This window comes from Podarcis pityusensis (assembly GCF_964106645.2).
Source record: "Podarcis pityusensis genome assembly, chromosome: 10".
NCBI classification, from domain to species: Eukaryota; Metazoa; Chordata; class Lepidosauria; order Squamata; family Lacertidae; genus Podarcis; species Podarcis pityusensis.
In genome coordinates this window covers 55,385,416-55,408,625 of record NC_138035.1, presented here as the reverse complement: position 1 = coordinate 55,408,625, position 23,210 = coordinate 55,385,416, and the positions used below count along the sequence as shown (strand labels likewise).

General features: G+C 41.2%; 1 protein-coding gene across 1 annotated transcript in view; it reads left to right on the top strand.

Moving 5' to 3' along the window:
- The first annotated feature begins 604 nt into the window (after positions 1–604).
- TFEC (transcription factor EC) overlaps positions 605–23,210 on the top strand; it is a 123,479-nt gene continuing 100,873 nt past the window's right edge. The window contains exon 1 of the mRNA XM_081023784.1: positions 605–811. The gene's annotated coding sequence lies outside the window, so the exon portion shown is untranslated. The remainder of the gene's footprint in view (positions 812–23,210) is intronic.

Below are 23,210 nucleotides of genomic sequence, written 5' to 3'. Positions count from 1 at the left end.
AATGCAGCCATTGGTGCTGATTTTATAATGAAATGATTTTAGAATGTTGTATCATTTTATTGTTGTTAGCTGCTCTGAGCCTGGCTTTGGCTGGGGAGGGCGGGATATAAATAAAATTTTATTATTATTATATTATCATACAATCCTCCTCCTCAGTATAGATTCCAGGGGGGTGGCAGAAAAGATTTTTTTTTATTTGCCCTATCACTAGCAAGATGGTGACATATAAACTAGCAGTCTTTGCAGTGAGTGCAGCTAAGACTTGGTCACAAATACTGAAAAATGAGCTAATATACTGTAGAGCTGACAATAAGAATTGTTCAACTCTTTAGGCAGCAATCCTGCTCCCACGGACCTGGGAGTAAGCTCTATTGAACTCAGGGGCACCTACTTCTGAGTAGACATGCACGGCCTGGTGTTCTTAATGTGCGTTTGATATATAAGCAAACTATATTCTTGTTTGGGCGTCCTTGATATGTTGCAACGCAATTTCTTGCTGTGCAATGAAGAAATATTGATTGATATCCGCAGAATGTCCCTTCTTCAAGGGAGCAGAGTATGGAGATGGCCTCAGCGGAGATAAATGTTGATATAATCAATTAGCCCTGTGACACTGCTGGATTAGTCATTCTTTGTTGATATTTTAGTTCAACCCTGCCAGAGAAATTAGCATGACGTTGGAAAGGGGAAGTGGCACTCCGGGTGAGAGAGCTTAACTTCCCTTGTCCACTTAAATCTGAGCAATGTACAATGTGCCTAAAGCAGAGAAAGTAACTTTTTCCAGTCAGATGCAGGAGACATTATTAAGCAGGTAAGTTTTTATTAGAATATCATATTTAATTGTTAACCAGTTTTCTAGGGAGGTATGTTCAACTTGTATATTTGTGAATAAACCCAGATACCATGAAACGATCTCTTTTTCAAAGGAAGCCAGATTTGGGTAAGGGCTGCGTCTGTAACTTCTTATCACTTGAGGAACACATAACATTGTGAACATGACCAATTCTCTTCATCTGCTATTACATACTCCAAATCCAAACCTTATTAAATATTTTTTAAACCCATCATTGTCTGTTGACAATGTGGAATGCCCTCCCGCCAGATGTCAATGAAATAAACAACTATCGGATTTTTAGAAGACATCTGAAGGCAGCCCTGTATGGGGAAGTTTTTGATGTTAAATGTTTCACTGTGGTTTTATAATTTGTTGGAAGCTGACCAGAGTGGCTGGGGCAACCCAGTCAGATGGGTGGCATATAAATCACTCTTGGTCAGATCACACCTGGAATACTGTGTTGAATTCCGGGCACCACAATTCAAGAAGGATGTTGACAAGCTGGAACGCGTGAAGAGGAAGGCAACCAAGATGATCAAAAGGTCTGGAAACCAAGCCTTACGAAGAGTGCTTGAAAGAGCTGGGTATGTTTAGCCTGGAAAAGAGGAGACTGAGAGGAGATATGATAGCCATCTTCAAATATCTTTAGGGCTGTCTCATGGAAGAGGGAACAAGCTTGTTTTCTCCTGTTCTGGAGGGTAGGACTCAAACTAATGGCTTCTACTTACAAGAAAGGAGATTCTGGATAAACCTACAGAAAAACTTCCTGACGTTAAGAGCTGTTCGATGGTGGAACAGTCTCCCCTGGGAGGTTGTGGACTCTCCTTTCTTGGATGTTTATAAGCAGAGGTTAGATGGCCATGCCATGGATGATTCAGCTGAAATTCCTGCATTGCAGGGGGTTGGACTAGATGACCGCCAGGATCCCTTCCAGCTCTACGATTCTATGACTTGTAAAAGCATTTTCAAGAGTTGAATGCAACAGCATTAGAGCTCGGGTATTTAAGTGACTTAAGATGTTTGTAGATTGCTGAGAGACTAGGAAGTTATAGTGACTCAGTGCCAGAGCAAATGGTGGAAAAACCACACAAAATATTTTGGTGACTGACAGTTGGCCAGTTTAGGTTTCGAGACAGAGCTACTGGCTTAATTGAGGAAGTAATATTTCTGTCCAAGGCTCAGAAATTTCTGACTGATCTTAAAGTCAGCCCTTTGACTTTGGTTTCAGGGTATCCTAGTATTAAATGAGGTTATGTTTTTAAGTTTCCCACTGCTGTGTTATCCGTGAAAGCACACATCCATACATCTAAGTCACAAATTGGTGGTTGCAGTCATAAATTGAACCTGTTTGAAGCAGCCCTATAATAATCTCATAGATGCTCAGTTTAGGTGACCTGCTTAAGACGTAAAGTGCTATTTTGCTTGACTAAGAACATTAGAGGTTTAATATAGCATTTGGATGTGCATAATGTCGTTTGAATGATTCACTGCTAGGAGCTTTGTTATCAGCAATGATTGATCTGTTATTTTAACAATGCAGCATGAGAATGTTGAAATCTGCTTCATTCAATTTCGCATCTCGACATACTTCCTGGTTTTTAAATGTCACTTGGATATTTTTAGTTGTAAAAAGTTGCGAGCTCTGTCTTTTTACCATACTGTTGCATGCCACCCCAATCTTAAAGCAGTGCGAAATTCCATGGGTTCTAGGCACTTTGCAAAGGTGCCTTTGGAAATGGGGCACAGCGGAGACTGTGGTGTATTTATGATATAGGGTTTATTTACACATATATACAACCTGAGTCTACAGTGGAGGGATTTGCAGCACTACACTACAAGGGGGTCCTATTTCTTGCATGGCTGCCACCTTGGATTCAAACTGCCAACCCACATTGCTCATTCTCCAGCTTGCAAACCGCTTGTAAAATGCCACTAGTTTTCCTCTTATATCAGGCAAAACCACAATCCTGAAAACTCTACTACATATATATATATATATATATATATATATATATATATATATATATATATCTTTTCAGATTTATGCATTTCACTGATTTTACAACCATTTTGACTTTTCAGAACTTTACTTCGTTCCCCTACTTTCTGTGGTTCCTTAATTTTTTTATAGTATATTTTCTGCATATCCAATTTAACTTAATTTGTTCATCTTCTTTAAATATATACTCTTATTAAACTGCAGGTTATTACAATAATGCTGCCAATGTTTTTATCCGTTTGCAGCTAATCTCTAAATATTTAATAAACAATTCCCATTCTTTTATAAAAAGTTTATCTTGATTTCTTATTCTTCCAGTAAGTTTTGCCATTTCTGCATATTCTATAAGTTTCTGTATCCATTCTTCCTTTGCTGGGACGTCTTCTTCTTTCCATTTTTGGGCAAGTAACATACTTGCCACTGTAGTAGCACACATGAATTAGTTTCTATACATTTTAGGTAGTTCTGTCCCTATAATTCCCAAAGGGAAAAGCTTCTGGGGTTTTTTTTTACGAACGTTACTTTAAACATCCTTTTCATTTCATTATATATCATTTCCCAGTAAGCCTTAACCTTACTACAATACCACTAAAAAGAACCTTCTTTCTCTTTACATTTCCAACACTTGTTTGATTTAGATTCATACATTTTTTCCCCCAGTTTACTCAGTGTTAGATACCATTGCTATATCATTTTCATATACAGTGGTACCTCGGGTTAAGAACTTATTTCGTTCTGGAGGTCCGTTGTTAACCTGAAACTGTTCTTAACCTGAGGTACCACTTTAGCTAATGGAGCCTCCCACTGCTGCTGTGCTGCTGCCACATGATTTCTGTTCTCAATCTGAAGCACAGTCCTTAACCCGAGGTACTATTTCTGGGTTAGCGGAGTCTGTAACCTGAAGCGTCTGTATCCCGAGGTACCACTGTAATTTTCTCTTAAACCATAACATGGTGTAAATTTTATATCCATATTCCACAATCATTCCCATGCTTCCATGCCTATATTATAACCAATATCTATTGCCCAATGTATCATTGAAGATTTTACTTGCCCATCCTTTTCCCCCATTCCAATAATATTTTATACATTTTAGACAGCCCTTTTACATTCCATTCCAACAGGTCTCTCTCCAGTTGTGATATTTGTTCTCCAAACCCTTGTATCCTATCTTTCTTAAATATGGAAAACTCTACTACTGGCCTTTGTTCTTCTGTGTAACTCAGACCGCAGGGAGGGGCTTCACCCATTTTCCGGCTGGCACAGTCTTAGCATTGCTGATGTCATTTTCAATAGATCATCACCCTTCCCTTTGTGCTCTTTTAAGAGTCCATCTCTCCAGGCGATGACGTCATCAGGAAGCCAGCCTAACTTACATTTAAACATGGCTTATATATTTAATATAGCTTAATTTATGCCATATTCAGTGTATGACACCTAGGAATTAGAAGTGGAGTCCAGGAATTAGACAATTGACCCAGATGGATGTACAAGGTTCCACATCCTGGGGATGCAATGCAGTACCAACCAGATCACCTCTGCAGACATGGCTTCCGATGCATTGATGGGGGGAAGAGAGCAGGGCTGACATGACCGCAGCATGCAGTTGTGCTCTCCCTCTCATGTGATAGCAATGACTGTGCCTTGAAACCGAATCCTATTGAAATCTGCAGGACATCTGAACAAACATGGATATGACTGGGCTTTTCATGTATTTTCTCCATTTCATTCCATGCTAATTACTGAAGATGAAAGAGATCTTTGTTTGCACTCAGCTGGAGGAAAATTGGTTTCCTAAGGGGGGAAATGGGCTGTGAGTGAGCTCTTTCCCTGGCCAAAATGTTAATGTGTTGGCATCCAGTGAAGTATGGCTTGTATAGACTTGGGTTTGTTTCCAGTTTTTCCTATGTTTAATCCAAACTAAGCCTGTTGGAGTGAGTGAGAAAACAGAACATCTACTCGTTTGTATTTATGTTGTGAATGGGTTTTACCAAGCCTATATACTTGGGGTAGCCAATGCTGTGTTCTCCAGATGTTGCTGGACTACAAGTCCCATCAACCCCAGCTGGCATAGCCAGTGGTCAGGGATGATGGGAGATGTAGTCCAACAATATCTGGAAGACACCAGATTGCCAACCCCTTCTATGCAGTATATGAACCATTATACAGTACTGCATCCATACACAACATTGACGTACATACCCTCCAACATTTCTCCGGTGAAAAGAGGGGTGTCTTATTCAATGATGATGTTGCTGATGATGTTGGGTGGCTTCCAACATATATAAAAACATAATAAAACACAACAAATAATTAAAAAACTTCTCTATACAGGGCTGCCTATAAAGGTTGCGTAGTTAGTTATCTCCTTGGCTTAGGGATCACATAACTCCATACCCTCCAATATTTCTCTGATGAAAATCAGGGCGTCCTAAGGAAAAGTGGGACATTCTGGGATCAAATCAGAAACCGGGATGGCTTCTGTAAATCTGGGACTGTCCCTGTTAAATAGAGACACTTGGAGAGTCTGGATGTATGACATTCAGAGAAGGCATTCTTCCAAACCTCCTCCAAATTTCTACTTGTATTTTGGGGCTCTGAATTACCTGGGCTTGTTCTGAAAGTGGAACAATGCAACAGGAATGCAGGTGGAGTGGAAAGCAACTAGAGGGCCTCTTACGCATTGCCCAAAAAAGAGTAAGCATAACTCTCTCCACAGAAGACACAGATTTACATGAAACGTGCTTATGCTAATTTAAATGAATGACTGCAACTTGAGAAATAGTTAGGATAATTTACGTACATGGAAAGACAATCTCACCAGAGTGGGAGAAGGCCAAGTGAACTGTCTTGAGTCTGTTGTCCAGAGATCAGTTTTAACAGGCAACTTCAAGGTGTCTGCTTCCTGTCTGATGATTCTCTGTCTTCAAACCAGACCTAGGCTGGTGGCATAGCTAGCTGCTTGGGGGCCTGGGGCAGCACAAATGCCCTGCACCTGGGGCAGGCAAGCTGCATGGAGCCTCCACGAAGTCCACAAGTCCCATGTTACTGTTTCGGGCAGCACAGAGCTTGCAGTTCCCCCAGCCACAGCACCACTCCCCAGGAGAGATATGTGGTTCGGGCGTGCTGCAGGTCAGGCCCCACAGTCACCCCCTGCAGTGATAACACCCAGGGCAGCCTGCACCTACTGCACCCCTGTCCTAAACCACCGACCTAGACCAGACATCCCTTTGAACAGAGGACCATCTTCTGTAAATCTGGTCACATGTAGCCAGAGTGGGGAGGAGGAATGGAACAGGGAAAATAATCTTGTCCCCAATAGAGTCAAACTTTCCATGGTTTCTGTTATGTACTGAAGTTCTCACCCTGGGCCAGCAGGGGGATACTGTAGATAGTTTTCACTCAGGTCCACATATGCAAATAAGGAATTGAAAGTGACATTCAGTGATTGGATAGTTACAGAAAGTTGTTGCTGTTGCGTTGTAGTGGAGCTCTATATAAGCAGGCTGGCTTAACCCTCCAGTTCAGTTCTGTTCTGGGTCTGTGAATAAACAAGAGCTGTTTGAAGAATCGCTGTGTCGTCTGATATGTTCACCCACAACTTAACAGTTTCCTTGCCCAATAAAGAAATTAGTTTGCTGCTGGGGAGAGAGAGTGCTGGTTCCAAACTGTCTCTGAAAAATTTGGTGTCTGTTGTGATATGTGTCACTGGTGTCAGGTATATGGGGTTGTTGGTGTTGACTGGTGTAAAATATCAGCTAGCAGTTCCAAGAGTAGCTTCACACTTTTTTTTTTTTAAATGTACAGTGGTACCTTGGTTTACGAACAGTCCTGTTTACGAACTATTTGGTTTATGAACTCTGCAAAACTGGAAGTAGTGCTCTTGTTTGCAAACTTTACCTTGGTCTACAAACGGAAGCTGAACAGTGGAAGGGCACCAACGGCAGGAGGCCTCATTAGGGAAAGCGCGCCTCAGTTTAAGAATGGATTTGGTTTAAGAACGGACTTCAGGAACGGATTAAGTTCATAAACCAAGGTACCACTGTACAGGTAAAATATTTTAGCTGTATTTCAAATTATGTAAAGAATAAGTGCAGCAAACCATGGATCATTCTGGTCCTGTATGGCTTGAAGCTGAGCTTGGCTACTGCTCCCTGCCACATATAAGAGAGCCAGTGTGGTGTAGTGGTTAAGAGCGGTAGTCTCGTAATCTGGGGAACTGGGTTCACGTCTCCGCTCCTCCACATGCAGCTGCTGGGTGACCTTGGGCTAGTCACACTTCTCTGAAGTCTCTCAGCCCCACTCACCTCACAGTGTTTTTTGTAGGGGAGGAAGGGAAAGGAGAATGTTAGCCACTTTGAGACTCCTGAAGGGGAGTGAAAGGTGGGATATCAAATCCAAACTCTTCTCCAAACATATAACTGCAACAAACTGCATTTAGATTTAGATTGTACATTGAAATAAGTCATTACAGAAAGGAGGCCAAAATTTCCAAATTTCTGCCAAATTTCCAGCTGGGCACTGTGGCTCTGCCTGCCATCTGCAAGTCAAAGCAGAAGAGTGTAGAGACACTAGCACATGACAGCTGATGGTTAGTCATCAGAGTAGACGCACTGAAATCAATGGATTTAAATTACGTGATTCCAGGGATCTGCTCTGAGTATGACTTAGCTGGTTATCACCCAATGTTTCTCTCCATCGCTTGTGAAACAAGGCACACAGATAGGCCAGTCTGCCAGAACTGTCCATTTCTAAATGGAAGGGGCATTGGCTGAGAGCCAGTAAAACCTAGGCATTTTCCTCTGCAAAATGGGAACAAAAAGTGCTACTTGAGCTGGTAAAAGCAACCCATTGCATATATGTGTTTCCAGCTTCTAGCTACTGGCTTACTAGTTGTTTGTGTGTGTGTATGTAAGTGTAAGATGCTGCAGTGCTAGTTAAAACAGATAAATCACAGCACATATAAAGGATGATTCCAAGCCATTCAAGTTAAATCCCTTCCAAATTCTTTTTTTAAAAAATAAATAAATCTGTATCTGTTTTATTTAGGCTCGTATGCTTGTCCCTCCCACCGCTTGCTCCCTCCCACCGCAGTCTAGCTTGTCAGAGTTGAAGTTCTAGTTTTCATTCAGAAGAACAAACAGGACCTATCTCTTTGCATCAATAGGCATGCTTTGCATAAGCTGCATGGGAGATTTCCATTTTTAATGGCTTTAATTAGCATTTATGAAAAACCCTGGTTTACTATGATATAAAGTGACAGATTTAATTTGTTAAGTGGGTAGTAATAAAGTGTGAGTTGATTTGTTTCACTATAGTTTAAAAGGCCTGCTCAACAGGGCTTCCGTGTTAATTCATTAAGCATGCTTTGGACCTTATGGAGTCTTCTCTGTCTCTCTCTCTCTTTTTGTAGATTTAATTAACACAAATCTAACTCTCAGGAGATTTAGTGTCCTCTACAAATGTATGTGACAGAGACAGTCATTTAAAATCCATCTATGTCTTTATGTTCATTTACTCTAAAAGGGGATTATAAATGAAACAAAATGATTGTAATTGCCACAGTAAAGAATGAAGCCCTTAAGTGTAATGCCACTACAATTGCAAGAAGTCAAGGAAGCAAGAATATGTGTCGGAGCAGATTTTTTAAATAAAAAAAACTGTGGCGAATTTCATAGAACGGGAGCGTAAGAGGTCCTGGTTCTTGGCAGAATGCCTAATATTGATTTCTTTTTATAAAAAAAAGAAGTAATTGAGGCTACAATTCTATACCACTTTCGTGGGAGTAAGCACCATTGAGCTCAATGGGACTTACTTCTGAATAAATGCATTCAGAAATAAATCGATTTAAATCACTTTTAACTGGTTGTAGGATCACGTATCCTACAACCAGTTAAAAGTGATTTAAAGATCGCCGAAGAATTGATGCTTTTGAATTATGGTGCTGGAGGTGACTCTTGAGAGTCCCATGGACTGCAAGGAGATCAAACCTATCCATTCTGAAGGAAATCAGCCCTGAGTGCTCACTGGAAGGACAGATCCTGAAGCTGAGGCTCCAATACTTTGGCCACCTCATGAGAAGAGAAGACTCCCTGGAAAAGACCCTGATGTTGGGAAAGATGGAGGGCACAAGGAGAAGGGGACGACAGAGGATGAGATGGTTGGACAGTGTTCTCGAGGCTACCAGCATGAGTTTGACCAAACTGTGGGAGGCAGTGGAAGACAGGAGTGCCTGGCGTGCTCTGGTCCATGGGGTCACAAAGAGTCGGACACGACTAAACAACTAAACAACAACAACAAAGGGATCACGTATCCTGGCTTGGCCTGTATAATTTGAGGGCCAGGGAGCCAAATGCAACTCGCTTGAGTGGTGTGTTGTGCACTGTTTGGGACTGACCACTTCTGTTTGTTTGTTTGTAGTACTAGCCACACAGCAAAAACTGGAGGTTTACTTAGCCACCATATGTTGTTGAAGTTCTATATTGTGGTGGTGTCATCACAATTTATACTGACCTAGGCAATATAAGACAACAAAAATTGAGTGCAGGGGTGGGGAGCTCTGGCCCAGAAGCCAAAGAAATTTTCCTTCATGTGCTGTGGTTCACAGGTTTTATAGCTTGAATTGGGGTCCAGAAAACTGCTGAAAACCAATGCAAGCTTGTTCAGCAAGGACCACCATAATGTGTTCAGAATGGCTGATTCCTGTTAGGAATCTCACTGGGGAATTCTGGGCCACCTGAAATTTCTGGTCCATCTGCAGGCACAGTCCTGTGAACTGCTGTAACATTGCAGTAACCTAAATGGGAGTTTACTAGAGCATAGATTTATCTTGTGAAGCACCCTGAGATCTTTTGATGAAGGGTGGTATATAAATCAAATAAATAATATAATAAAGCAGATTGTTAATGCCAGGGCCACCAGCCTATGCTGGTGAAATGTAGCACAGAGATCACTATTTGCTGCTAACTGCAGTAGCTTAAGCTGTGAATCTAATCCTTCAGAGGAATTGCAACCCCTTCCAGAACTGGTAGATACGCACATCATCTCTGTCTTGTTGGGATTAAGTCTCATCCATCCTTTACCACAGCCAGGGACCTGTCCAGTCCAGCACACCCACTGCCACACTTGATGAAGATGAAGAGAAATAGTGTGCCATCTCTGTGTTGAAGACAACATACTCCAAAACTCTAGCTCCCTCCCTCAGTGGTTTCCTATTAAGAAGTGTGGGAGATAGGATCGAGCCCTGTGGAAATCCATAATACAAGCTCCACATGGCTAAACATACACCCCCTGCCCAGCACCACTTTCTGGGTCTGACAGACCAGGTAGGAGCAAAACCATCACAATGTGCTGCCACCAGCCCTTACCTCAGACAGCCATCCTAGAAGGACACTGTGATTGATGGCATCAAAAGTTCCCGAAAGGTCCAAAAGAATCAATGGGGTTACAGTCCCACCCCTCTCTCTCCACAAGGATCTGTGTAGCACCCATCTGCTCCAGAGTCTTGCTCAAGAAAGGAACATTTGCCATAGGCCTATAGCTGTTTACATTTTCTAAGTCCTGGGAAGCCATCTTTAGAAATGGCCTCGTCTTTTCCTCCTTGAGATGGTGGGAACCACTTGCTCTTATAATGAGGCATTTGTAAGCTCCTGCCTCATAACCTCTCCCTGACCCTCTGCCACCAAGAGGGGCACATGCAGTCACACAAACCCAATCCAAGAACTTGCCACATCCTTCAGCTACATCAACTGAAACTCCTCCATCAAGACTGGATCAACAATATTGATCCCCTTATTATTTTTTTGGTTCACTTTTTGTCTATTTGATGCTTGGCTTATTTGTTGACTTTGCCTCTTCTCCCTGCCCCACCCCTCTTCACCACTATGCAATTTCTGGATGGGCCTCTATAAGAAATTTTTGTTTTTAGAAACATAGGAAGCTGAGTAGAATCATCTAGTCCATTTGTGTGGGCAAATTGTGACCTGAGGGCTGCAGGTGGCTCTTAGAGGCCTACAATATGGCCTACACAGGCATCTAAGCTGTCCCTTGCCACCAGTTCCCCTTTTTCAATTTTCTCCACATGTAAACCAGTGTAGTTGTGATGAGGAGCAAGGCATGTGAGGAAAGTCATCCCTGCATGCCTACTTCCTATGTCAGCATTGCTCCTTTCAGTTCTTAAGATTCTCAGACTGTACTCTAAGGCTTCAGAAAGTGCTGTGAGCTCTTAAGAAACATTCATGGTTTACTATATGAGCTTTCATAGGCAATAGTCGACATTATTGTCTTGTATTTCCCATATTTATCTTTAACCACTAGATGTCTCTCCTATGTTATTAGAGAATTATGCCATTAGAGAATTAAGTTTGCCTTTTTGCTCCCTCCCCACAATTGTCTCCCCCTTCCAAACCATTTTAAATGTGTCCCCCAGTTAAGGAAATGGTAAAAGCAGGATAGGAGGAGTTCCAACATCCTTGTCTAATGTTCAACTGAAGGAACTGTATTTCATGTAGTTTATGATTCCTGCGGCTACTTACAAGGAAGTAATTCCACTGCGATCAATGGGAGCTCCTTCCAATGGGTCTTATCTATGTTTGATTGCATTTGTTACAAGTCTTCTAACACTTGCTCTTCAGCTTGTTTGACCTGTTGCTTCATTGCCCTTAGCTCCTCTGAGTAACTAGATGCTGATATGAGTCTGAGTCTGGGCCAAGGACACTTAGGAGTGATATTGCTGGCTCACCCGACATTCCAGGCAGTGACCAGAACTCTAGCAGGAATGCCAGACATACCCATAGGAAATTTCTCTACCTCAGGGATCCATTGGTTGAATCAGCTGTCTATAGCTGATAATCAAAACTGGTCCTCCACCCCTACAGATGTTATAGTTGCAGGTCAAACCTGTCCACCACAAACCTGTGATGATATTGTCTGCAACAATGGAGTCAATTGCAGTTCACCCATCTACTGATTATTACGCCCTATTCCAGAACAGAAGACAATATCAAATCTGTGTCCTGCCACATGTGGTGAACCAAATATAATCTGAGATAATCCCATGGTTGTTGTGCAGGCCATGAACTCATGAACCACTCTAGGCAAGAACTCTTTGGTACGTACTTTGTGGAGTCCTTGAGCTCTTCAGCACCACAGCCAAGATGGCCTCTGTGAGGGTAAGCAGGGAAACAATTGGGCAGCAGTGTGGACGACCTGCAGAATCCAAATCCTGGCTGATTCCCAACCTAAAGTTCAAACACTTGACTTCATTCCAATGTTGAATAGAGTCCCTGATCAGAAGAATCTAATTCCTATAGACCTCCCTGCCCCCACATGTTTAGGCTGGTGGTGGTAGTGACGAACCTGGAGGTTATGTATGGCTGAGGTGAATTAATATTACCACAAAGCATTCAAGATTGTGAATTCACATTGAAATGTGGGGTTGGGGGGGGCTTTAAAAAATAAACATGTAGTTTATTCCTATGTATGATTAACACTTTTAAAAAAAGCTTTTTTAAAAGGTGACGTGAGAGAAAGGGGTAACGTGAAAAAATAGACCATGTTCAAAGGCCTTCCTCACAGGTAACTGTAGAGAGGTAAGTGCCCCCTCCTCACACACATACTACAACACCAAAAGAATTCCAATTTCTAATCAAAACAGAAGTTCAAGTCTGTTGGCTTCTGTTGCAGTGTAAAAAGTAAATATATCTTCTAATCCTTCATTATATATATATATATATATATATATATATATATATATATATATACCACTGGTGGGGACCAATGTAAAATAACCCAGTCAACTCTGGCATGGTTAAATATTTAATATTAAATATGTACCCTGCTTGCCAGCAAACACAGTCTCTTTTGTCTGGCTTCCCCCCACATCTCCTGTTCTGCTGTTTTTGTTGGCATCGTGGTCTTTATTGTCACATTGAGTCCCGCTGGTGGCAGTGAAGTGCTATGAAGCCACCGGAGGTTGCAACCTTCCCCTTAACTGTTGGCGCTTGTTCCGGAGATGAGTGCTGGAGCCGTGGACTCTGAAGGTTATTCAAAGCATCCTCTTTGTGTTTTGTCTGTCTGCCCCTGGGAAAGGAACTGCTCATGTATGCAGTGCAAACTTTTTGCCCGCTGCTCTGAGAAATCAGACACATGCTGCTCCAGGATGGCCAAATTGATGCTTGCTGGTGCCTTTCAGGGCTCTCTCTCTCTCTCTGCATTTCCTAACTACAGGAGATTTGTAGCCCTCTGCTCTAGTTAGAATGTGTGTGGTTAAAGCTTCATTTAAAGTACCTGCAATCTTTCAAAACAGAAAAGGTATTGTCCTGGTGGATTTATCTCAGCGTGCATTAATTTCATTTATGTCTGATGCTGCATTTTTAATATTAGGTTGGAAGCAACCCAGAGTGGCTGGGGAAACCCAGCCAGATGGCCGGGTATGAATAAATTATTATTATTATTATTATTATTATTATTATTATTATTATTTATTAGGGTCAGGCATGGCCAAACTTGGCCCGCCAGATGTTTTGGGACTACAATTCCCATCATCCCTGAACACTGGTCCTATTAGCTAGGGATGATGGGAGTTGTAGTCCCAAAACATCTGGAGGGCCAAGTTTGGCCATGCTTGATTTAGATGTTTTCTTTCTTTCTTTCTTTCTTTCTTTCTTTCTTTCTTTCTTTCTTTCTTTCTTCTCCTCCTCCTCCTCCTCCTCCTCCTCCTTCTTCTTCTTCTTCTTCTTCTTCTTCTTCTTCTTTTGGGGGTAGATGGCTTTGGTTGGGGCAGGCTTGCAAGCCTGAAATGGGTACCTGTGATACCTCCCCCTTTATGATCTAGTAAAACTCAAACAAAACCCCTGCTGTTAAACTGGGATTACTGCAAATGGTCTGTATAACTATAAAATAGGATTTGAAAGCAATACAATTAGGTTGAGGGTGGGGAGGAATTCTTGGTTAGTATAATATCTATATCTAGCAAATGTTTTTCCCCCTGTAAGGATTCCCCCTGGTCCAGATTGTTTGAATGCCTTGATTGCTTAAATGTTTCCAAAGAAGAAAGCATACACGACTTTAATAGCTTCCTAAATTGGGATACCCCTATATATCTTAACCAAGCAGTGGATTAAATTATTGTGCTCATTTTGTGTGCCTCTCTCTCTCAATCTTCCACATAAAATGAACTCTGTAGTGCAAGCCATCAGTCATGATCTGTTAATATCAAACACTCCAAAAAAGGTCTGTACCCTTGTGAATATTCAGTTACTGTATTTGAAGCTGATGCGTGAAACGCTAAGGACATCTAGTGGAGAAAGAGCCACAGGAGAGACATCAGTTCCTGAAAATGTCCTCCCCCCTCCTTCCCCCTGCTTACATTTCGATTTTCTTTTCTGTGTACCAGTTTGCTTGGTGCCTGAAAATAAACCGTCCTGATAGAAGAGGCTATTCTTTTCCGCTAGCAAAATGATTGCCCTGACGAGGTAGAACTTCTGGCCCCCCCAGATATTGTTCAGTCGTCCCTGACTGGCCATGATGTCTGGGGGGTGATGGGAGTCCAACAACATCTGGAGGGGCAACCCTCTCCTGTAACCATTCTCAAAGCCACCCAAGTTTGCATACACATAACAACTATTAACATCTGGCATTCCGGGGAGACGCCTGAGCTCCGGTTCTCTGCTGATGCCCGCTCTTAATATTTCTCTCAGAATACTTAGCCAAATTGACAGACATAATAAGACAAAAACCAAAAAGTGAAGTAAAAAAAGAATGGGAGTGCCTAAATGAATACCTCAAAGGTCAAGGTTCGAGGACAGAAATCTGGCTAAGTCTGGAATAACCTTGTGAAGTGAAAAGATATGAAAGAGGGATTTATATCTAGATGTTAGGATAGAGATGATAAAGAAAACAGGAAAACAGGAAGACACAATGAGAGATAAAGGAGGTGCTGTGGGATTGGTGGAAGTCAATGTCTTGTTGTTTTAGTGTTTATAATAACTTGTAAGATATGGATTTGGTTTTTGTTGTTTTTATTGTTGCTTTCTTTAGTTTTCGAATGTTTTTGTGTGTGTTGTGTATTGTTATTTTTAGATATCTTTCGTGTTGTTGTTGTGTGGAAAATACTAATAAAATTTATTTTAACAAAATTCTTTTTTTTGGGGGGGGGGAGTAAATTAAATTGTACATTTTATTTTCCTTTTCCTTTTTTTCCAGAGTTCTTCTTCTTCTTGTTTTTGAATATTTTTTATTAGGAATTTCAACATAGCAATTCATCAAAAATACATCATCATCCCCCCCCCCATTTCCCACCCTCCCCAAGAAAAACCCCCCAGGTGAGCTTCCCCAAGTCCCCCCTATCTGATTTTCATTTTACCTCATCTTTAGCAGTTTCAGATATCATAATTTTTAACCATTTTTATCACACTTACTTTTTCCATAAAAATCTTCATATTTTATCATTTACAGATCTTCTACTTCTAACCCTACAGCCTATAGCCACTTCCAAAGCTATTCTAAGATTTAAATATTAACATTTTTTCAAATATTCTTTAAATTTCTTCTTCCATTGTCTCTTCTCTCTGGTCTCGGAGTCTCCCAGTCAGTTCGGCAAGTTCCATACCGTCCATCATCTTCATCTGCCATTCTTCTATAGTTGGTAAATCTTGTTTCTTCCAATTCTTCGCTAATAATATTCTCGCAGCTGTTGTGGCATACAGAAAAAAGTAACATCCTTTTTGGGGATTTCTCCCCCCACTATACCAAGTAAAAATGCTTCTGGTTTCTTAATAAATGTGTTTTTCAACATTTTTTTCAGTTCATTATAGATCCTTTCCCATAAGTCTTTTACTTTGAGGCACGTCCACCACATGTGGTAAAAGGTTCCTTCTTTTTCCTTACACTTCCAGCCACCTTACACTTTTTCCTTACACTTCCAGCCACCTGTGGTCATTCCTGGACCAGGATAGCCTAGCTGAGTGGCAGCCATAATACCTGCGCTGTGGGATCTTCACTGGCTACCTGTATGTTAGCAGGCCCAAGCTGGAATTAATGTACAAAGCCTTGAATGTCCTGGAGTCTAGGTAGCTGATGGAGCATCTCTTCCCATACCAGCCGGCCTCGATTGTGAGGTTGTCAGAGGGGTCTGTTGCACTGTCACCTGATGTGGGATAGGGTCTTCTCTGTGGTTGTGTCTTGACTATAGAACACTCTTCTCTGAGAGACACCTCTTCAATTAGCACGCTTTGGCAATTTGACATTTCTTTTCACTCAGACTTGGTTAGCCTGCTCTGGATCAGTGGATTGTGATGTTTCTATAGATCTGTTCCTATTTATCGGACTTTGTTTTGTGTTCCTCAGCTTCCAACACTTTTTGATGAATGGATGATTGTTTTATTGATTGATGCGTAAACTGCTTTGTGACCATGTTAGGGTATAAAGTGATCTATAAAGTCTATCGAAAAGATGTCAGTGGAGGCACCCAGTGGACCTTACTGGGGAGAGCACTCCACAAACAGAGAGCCACAACTGAAAGGGCTCTCTCTTCCAGGTCTTCCTCAAAGGAGGGACCCAGAGAATGACTTCTGATGAAGATCTAAGGTTCCGGATACATTTGTATTGGGAGAGGGGTTCCCTAAGAAACTACTATTGAAGGTCTAATTCCATAGAATTCATTTTTTTTAATTAGAAATGAGGCACAAATAAATACAGCATGTAATCGCTTTGCTCGGCATCTGTTCAATATTGATAACTTGAGATGTTACTCTCAATGTCAGCCAACGTAGACTGCCTTTCTAAGCCATCTGTGCCAAAGGCCCTGACAGGACTTGTTTGCAATTTTACAGCAGTGAAAGCCTGAGATGGGAGAAGGAGATGGCTTGCATAATGAATCTATCAGAAAGACTGAAGGAATGCAAAATAAACAAATCAACCAGATGAATGCTAATTATCTATCGGCACCATCTTGAAACATCCAGTATTCAGAACAAATCAGTCACGTCACTGGGTACCTATTCTGCTTTTTGCCCCATCAGCTTTACAGAACAGATACACGTTCCAGAAAGGTAGCTCCTAAATAAATATTATTTTAGTTTAATTGGATCGAAATTTACTAATGCAAATTCCGATATCTCTAATTCTTTCTCTTCCCTTTTTATGGTAATAACCCTCTAATGGCTTAAGCCTATGAAGAGGGGAAAACACACACATACACACACAGAGAAGATTTTTAACTAGCGACTTTACAGGGGGCAGAAAGGAGCAAAGAAGATTTAGTGGTGAAAAGAGCAAATAAATAGGTGCTCCAAGATTAAAAAGAGGGTAGAAATTGCGTGCTGAGCTGTTGAAAGGCCTCTCTGTGTTTAAAGAAAAATATTGTTTGGTGCTTTCACCAGTGTGCATGATCAAAATAAGAGGTACAAATTAGTTCATGGCTGCTGAAGCTACAAAACATCATGCAGAGAGCTGTCTTTGGGAACGTTTTAATGAGGAGAAGAGGTCATCAGACTGTGACATTGCTTTTCAGAATTCTTCAAGAACAACACAGACTTCCTGTTCCAAATGTGGTAAAGAATAAAACAACCTTAGTAGTAATCGTACAACTTTTGAACTGTGTTCCTTGGAAATACAGTGCAGTGCTCATTTTGTAGCTTTAGTTAGCTATCTCAAAGGCTCTCTGCCATATTTTTCCATGTGCCCTTATTTCAAAAGTACAGTGGAATGTCAGAGCTCCGACGAGGGCTATATTTATAAAAATAAAGTTTTATTCAGTTCTTCTCAAAGTGATTTTAATGTTTTCCATTGCTCTGGGTGAGATGGTACACTGCGGCTCTCTTCATTAACATTTTCCGTCAGTGCAGAAAATAAAATAAAATAAAATAAAATAATAGATACGCAGGATTACCACATGCCATTTGAAAGGGAGGCCAAAAACGACTTTGAAATTAAACTTGCCACAGTTTTAGTTTTTCGGCATTTCAAAAACATGGTATTTAAAAAATGGAGCAAGCAGCATTCTGGGTCAAATGCCCCTACCCTACTGGTCCCAACGAGAATGCCATTATTCAAATAGGGAATGCATAGAATATGCTGACAGACAGTCAAGAAATCCATTTTGTAGTAGGCAATAAGCAGAGTACTAATTAGATTACTACAGAGTAGTCTAATTATAGTATTATTCCTGGTAAATAATAAAACACGCAGAGTACTTTTTTTTGGGGGGGGGGAAATGGGCTCAGTTGTGCTTGGTAGCTGCTAAAGACATTAATAAATCAAGCAAATATTTCTTACTCTTGCTTTTCATGGCAGCACCGCTGTCTATGTGCAGTTGTTGCTGCACGAGCAAAGCCTATTCCGGCAACCTAGAGAACGGAAATAGCAATTGCTGATCTGCAGGTGTCTTTGTATTGGGAACACACCTGTTTTGAAGCTTGTCTCAGAGCACTGCCAATGTAGGATGAAGTAGTATAAAATTATTCTGCGAGGAGAGGTACGTTGAAAATGCAAGAATTTCTGTTGCAATCTGTTGCACATCTTTCTCTAGTGCCTAATGGGTCGCCTCTGGTGGGGGCAAGGTGTGCCACTTCTGGAGGATGAGGGGAAATTCTGGTGGTGGTCTAGTGGCCGTAGGGCAATTGAATGGGGTGGGTAGGCCAGGAAACTGGCAACATACAGCCCAGAGGTTCACCTGTAGTCCACACTGTGATCATTTAAGGGGGTGAGCGAAAACATTTTTACTCACCCCAAAGTCTTAATAGATGTTTGCTTCTTTTATTTGAGTAAGTTTGAATCTGTTTTAATATTTTTAACTGCTATTTATTTGTTTTGTGCTGCACATCACCTGAAATCTCAGCAGGGATGGGGAACCCGTGGCCTTCCAGAGGTTTCGGAACTCCAGCTCCCATCAGCCCCAGTCAGAAAAGCCAAGGGTGAGGAATGATGGGAATTGTAGTCCAGCAACCTATGGAGGCATGGTTTATGCCGCCAGTTGATGATCACACAATTTCTCCAAGTATTTTAAGTTTTAGATCATTTTGGGAGTTTTGCTGTATTCTGACCTACACCAGAGGCTTTTTAATTCCTGCTCTATGTTATTGTTTTGTTGTATTTGGTTATGCTAATTTGTCGGTTTAAATTGGGTTGCAAATTAGGTGGTCCCACCTTTTGTTCTAAAATCTTTTGAAGAAGGGCATTTAATAAATATTTTAATAGGTAGATAAAAATGAATAAGCAAATCGATAATAAGCAAACTGGGCTGTGCAAAGCACATTGCTTTGATAAATGGCAAGCCAACCACTCTTGTTGACCTACAGTTTCTGGAAATTCTCGCAGCCTGTCATCCTCTCTGTTCTCTCCAGGGGCAGACACCTGTGGAGAGGGTGTTGCCTTGCTTTGCTAGTCTCTAAGATCACACGTTGAATGGCTGTGGCATTATGGATGCTCTCTGTAGACACAGTTTCCAAGGATTGGATTGAAGAATAAATGAAATTTTGCATGCCTGCAGAGCCTCCCTAGTTGCCTTCCACAGGCCAATGGTGTGAGCAGAATCATGCCTCATATACGGAGTGCAGTGGAATATAAGGCCTAATTTTATTAGTGCCCCACATCTTCCAGAAACGCACCTTTCCATATGCCATCATGTAATAAGGCACAATCAAGAAACGGCTCTGTCCTGGCCTACACAAGTGAGAGGCAGTCTCAACACACACACAAATTGGCATAATAATGCAGAATTGCAGAATCTACTCATTACATCAGTTTAATCACCTCATTCTTACAAACAGAGATTTCTTGGAAGAACTCCTATTCTCTTCATTGCAGCATGCCAAAAAATAGGTAACTGGATTACGTTTTCTTTGAAAGCAAATAGTGTGTGCTAAAACATTAGATCTCTGAGACCTGAAAACTTTCTGTATGTAATAAACTACCCTGCGGTTGCAAGAATGCTGGGATACACTTCCGGCACTCACCGCCATGGTGAAAAGCAGTTTCCACACTAGCAGAGACTGTCCGTGTAGCAACTTAAGGATAATTTAAGAGTAATTATCCTTGCAAGCCCCCCCCCCCCGGGTCGGGGGGAGATGAGCTTTCACCCACAGATCGTCTGATACTTGCCTCTCGCTAATGCGGGTGGCAGGAGACGCTGAGTGGATAGCACTGCACGTACTGGTAACTCTCCAATGCAGTCACTATGAGCGGAGGTACTTCTGTTTTTTTAAGATGAATCTGAATTTGGACTTAAGAAACAAGTGTGTTCTGGTATAAGGAGACAAGATAACCTGCTAAATAAATCAGCCACTAAGTGCCAAGGTTTCGATCTGGAGAGGATTTTCGCTGTAACCGGATTGGTATGTAAGGGGAGGGGAACCTTTGTTTTCTCTTTATATACATTATATATGCTGTTTTATGATCTGGCAAACCTTCACTGAAGAAAGAATTAACTTCTAATGGAATGCAATTATTAATGGAATGTAATTATTGATGGATTGCAAGAGGAAATTAACAAGAACTTCATGATTTTTATGGATTAATTGAAATAATTGAACTGTGTGAAAACATTGTAATGTTTTGTGGCACTAACCTAAAGAGGACTCTAGCTCTGACTTATCATGGCTTTGGTGAAATACCAGCTTGTTAACAGATGGGAAAGGAATCAAAGAAGATACAGTAATGCTGGAGGTCTGCCCGGAGCTATGGCGAGATGCCAGATCTTTTTCAGTTTGGGATAAGCAAGATGGTGTGAAGCTGTGGTGCAGCGACAACTGCACTCTCTAAAGTGAAAGGGGAAATGCTGGAGACGATGGATTACAACATGAAGATAATGATGAATGTAAAACAAACATTTCATACAGAAATCTACAGAATACAAACTCTTCTTGCAAATTAATGGATGTGGAATAGTTAAATACGAACTAAAGGCATCGTATCAGTGGCTGTCAAAATAAAGGATTAGGACCGGAACTGTTGTATTTGGATTAACTAAGAGGATCGGAGCAGGACGAAAGAACAACATCATTCCCTGAATACCAGAACACAGGAAGTCATCTAAAATTGTTTAATTTAGAATTGGATAATTGGCTCTTTTAATTGTATTATAATTTGGTATTGTATTAATGTGGCTTTCACTGGACTGTTATTAATGAAAAATTAATTTTTAAAAATTAACAAGAATGCTGGGATACAAATAAAGATTACTGTTTCCGCCACTGGAAACAGATTGCCGTATTTAAGGCTGGCTAGCTATCTTCTCCCGTACCAGATGGTTTGGTGAAAGATGCATGTCTTTCATTGGAGATGATGGTCCTGCCTCCTTGCTTGATGATAGAATCATTAAGCTGATTCTCACAATATGGCTTTCCTTCCTTGAGGAACCCATGGTTCTAGACAAAAGGTTCTAGACAAAAAGCTTGCATCATTTACAGCCTGAGGTGAAATGGGAAGGTATCACCCCACTCCTGAAGCCTTCCTTATCTGGGTTGTGTAGTGGCACCCCTGAAGCAGCTGTGACAATGGTGGAGTCCAGTGAGATCTCGCAGAGCTGGTGATGGGGTTCCACTGCCTGAGGCACTGCCTCAGGCTGCCTCATAAGCAAGTAGGATCTGCTGCTGGGCCCACATCCTGTTGGCAGACAGGCCCATAAGCAAAAGTGGGAGAAGCAACAAAATTTCCCTTTGTACAGTAGGCCAGTTTCCACCACCCCACATATGCATCCTTCCACATCCTCCATCCAGGCAGGCGTCAGAGATGAAGGACACAATCATAAGATCAGCCTGCTGGACCAGGCCAATGGCCTGTCTAGTTCAGCATCCTCTTCTCACAGTGGCCAACCAGATGCCTATCAGAAGCCCACAAGCAAGGGCAAGGGCACTCTCCCCTCCTGAAGCTTTCAGCAGACTGTCTCTGGCTACGGAGGCAGAGCTTAGCTAACACAGCTGCTAGCTGCCAAACATTTAAGGAGGGCATGAAATAGGATTGAGTGGTGTGGCCTGAGAAGAGGGGCTGTATATAGTTTGGGGACTATATTTGGCTCCTGGGCCTGAGGTTCACCCTGCATCTAGCATGTGAGTCTGAAATAGAGATAATAATGGATGTTCCTCCATATATCCTTCTTAGAAGGAACTTTTAAATTGCATATAGATTGGCTATCCCATTTAAGTTTTTGAAAGGAAAATGGGGTATTGCTAAAGCTGTTTAAGAGCACATCAGGTGAGGAGGAAACGTATGGGTAAGTCACTCCTCACAATTTAGGAAAGGAAAAAGGAACTGAAATAACACAAAAGACCTGGTGTGCAGAGCAATTGGACAGGACTGAAGGAAGAAGTGTTTTATTTTGTTTTTGCTACACCATCTTCCGGCACATTATGAAGGTGGAACCATTCTTCTGAGCAATTTCTGTGTAGGTACCTTATCTGCCTACATCAGAGGTAGAGCTTGACTTGACATTTGTTCTAACTACTCTTGAACTCAGATAGGAGGCTAAATTCCATTGTTTTCAAACTCCTTTAAATGTATGGGATATAGCTTCTTTTCCTTTGGAAGCATGGAAGTCAGGTGATATTTTGCAAGAGATGAATACTCTCTCCACACTTAGTCACACAATATAAAAGATGTTAAGGCTAGACACCATCAGGCAGAAATCTCTTTAAATGCAGAATGAAAACATGGGGTAAATATAAGGGTGAAATAAACTCTGATACCTCACCATTGGGCTTGATTATTAGAAAAGATACATTAGACAGAAATAATATGGGTAGAGGATTCCAGAAATGGGAAAAGAACAATGGTTAGATTTAAGGATTTGATTGTACAATTGAGTTTGATTTCAAAATAGCAACTGAGGATAAATGAATGGGATCAATATTTTCAGATCAGGTGTCTTATCAGATAGGGATTTGGGAGTATGGTGACTCCCACTGCTGACCCTTTGCAAAACAATTTTGGCAATACGACCAGATGGTAAACAAATACAGGTTTGATACAAAAATGCAATATCTTTTTTTAAAAAAAGGATACTGTAATAGGGTGCTTTGGGAAAGAAATCTCAGAGCTATCTCAGAAAGGCCATGGCAAAAATATATGAGACAAACAAGCATTTTTATGTTAGTGCATCATGGAAAGAAACCCAATTTAAGAAGATTGTTTAGATGGTATATGTCTCCTTGAAGAATGAATTGGGTATATGTATGGGTATTGACAATGTGGATGTAGATATATATAACATGTTAGGGAATTCCTCAAAAGTTTGAAGTTACTGGTCTCAAAGCCTCACAAATAATTAAATAGCAAAGATTATGTTAAAATTTGATGTTTGTTCATTATGTAATGGATAGACAAGACTAAGGATGTGAAAATTTGATTGTTAATTTCTCTACAGTTCTTGGTCATGTATTG